A 2386-nucleotide genomic window follows, 5' to 3' on the forward strand; every position below is an offset into this window, starting at 1 on the left:
GTAGAGGATTCCAAGTCATGTTTTGGAGTTTGAGTATTGTATATTGAAATAATGCTCATGGGTCACCTTGACATTATGGGGTATTGTGTGTAGATTGATGAGGAAAATAAATAGTTTAATTCATTTTAGAATAAGGCTATAACAAAATGTGGAAAAAGTCAAGGGATCTGAATACTTTCTGAATGCACTGTACAGTGGTATTTGGGCTTCATTTTTCAAGATTTTGTTTTCAATCACATGATTTTTGTAAGTTATGCAGTCGACATGTAATCAGTCGCAAGTCTGACACATTTTATAACCATAATGCAACACACTTTGAAAGGTGCTGACCAAGGATGACTTGGACAAAAGGGATCTGCTTGATCTTGCCTAGTGACTGGAGTAAGGAACGTGTGCACGTGCATGCAATTTGAATGCATTTCAATGAATGGGAATGTAGCTACTGCATATGGCGATCGGCAACTCATACCCTGGCGCCTCTCCTGAGGTTTTGATGCAGTTTTAACAAATTTTGGATTTAAACATGAAACCTCCCAAAATCGTTGAGATAAAACATTCGATAACAAAAAATTATTGAAAATCTGTGTGTGTATCCTATCTATCTAATCATCTATCTAGCTCAGTCAACAGTTTTAGAACACCTACTCATTCCTGGGTTTTTCTTTATTTTCACTATTTTCTACATTGCTGAATAATAGTGAAGACATCAAAACTATGAAATAACACATGGAATCATGTAGTAACCAAAAAAGTGTTGAACTGAGGGGCTGCATCGCAGTGCAAAAGGCGTCACTACAGTCCCTGGTTCGAATCCAGGCTGAATCACATCCGGCCGTGATTGGGAGTACCATAGGGCGGAGCACAATTGGCCCAGCGTCGTCCAGGTTTTGGCCGGGGTAGGTTTTTTAAAAAGAATTTGTCCTTAACTGACTTGCCAAGTTAAATAAAAAAATATTAGCAACAGATCAGAATATATTTTCTAGTTGAGATTCTTCAGAGACACCACCCTTTGCCTTGATGACAGCTTTGCACACTCTTGGCTTTCCCTTAACCAGCTTCATGAGCTAGTCAAAGGTCAGTCAATCTGGAGAATTTCAAGAACTTTGAAAGTTTCTTAAAGTGCAGTCGCAAAAACCATCAAACTGGCTCTCATGAGGACCGCCACAGGAAAGGAAGACCAAGAGTTACCTCTGCTGCAGAGGATAAATTCATTAGAGTTCTTAACAGCCTCAGAAATTGCAGCCCAAATAAATGCTTCACAGTTCAAGTAACAGACACATCAACTGTTCAGTGGAGACTGCGTGAATCAGGCCTTCATGGTCGAATTGCTGCATAGGAACCACTACTAAAGGACACCAATAATAAGAAGAGACTAGCTTGGGCCAAGAAACACAAGCAATGGACATTAGACCGGTGGAAATCTGTCCTTGGTCTGATGAGTTCAAATTTGAGATTTTTGGTTCCAGCCGCCACTTCTTTGTGAGACGCAGAGTAGGTGAACGGATGACCTTTGCATGTGTGGTTCCCACCATGAAGCATGGAGGAGGAGGTGTGATGGTTTGGGGTGCTTTGCTGGTGATTTATTTAGAATTCAAGGCACACTTAACCAGCATGGCTACCACAGCATTCTGCAATGGTACGCCATCCCATATGGTTTGCTCTTAGTGGGACTATCATTTGTTTTTCAACAGGACAATGACCCAACACACCTCCAGGGTGTGTAAGGGCTATTTGACCAAGAAGGAGAGTTATGGAGTGCTGCATCAGATGACCTGGCCTCCACAATCACTGACCTCAATCCAATTGAGATGGTTTGGGATGAGTTGGACCACAGAGTGAAGGAAAAGCAGGCAACAAGGGCTCAGCATATGTGGGAACGCCAAGACTCTTGGAAAAGCATTCCTCTTGTAGCTGGTTGAGAGAATGCTAAGAGTGTGCAAGCTGTCATCAAGGCAAAGGGTGGCTACTTTACAGAATCTAAAATATACAATATATTTGGATTTAGTTAACATGTTTTGGGTTACTTCATGATTCCATATGTTATTTCATATATTATGTCTTCACGATTTTGTCTAAACGTTTGACCTTACTGTGTATAATGTATTTCTTTAAAACAGGTTTTTCTTTTCATAACAGCTATTTTTATTATCACAGGGTCTGACTTACTGGGCATCAACTGTTTATTATTGTGAGCATTTTGCCACTATTTCAGGACTCAACAAAAAAGGCTATCTTCTGATTTTAGCAGCACTAGTGATTGAGGCTTTTCAGCCAATTGTGTCAAAAATGTCTTCATTACTGGAGGCATGATCAAAACAGGCCGTAGCACGTGCTTAGCATAGCGGTTTTTGTCTCCAACGGAAAACCTATAACAAACCAATCAGGT

The sequence above is a fragment of the Salmo salar genome, chromosome 12 (assembly GCF_965601325.2).
Source record: "Salmo salar chromosome 12, fSalSal1, whole genome shotgun sequence".
NCBI lineage: Eukaryota > Metazoa > Chordata > Actinopteri > Salmoniformes > Salmonidae > Salmo > Salmo salar.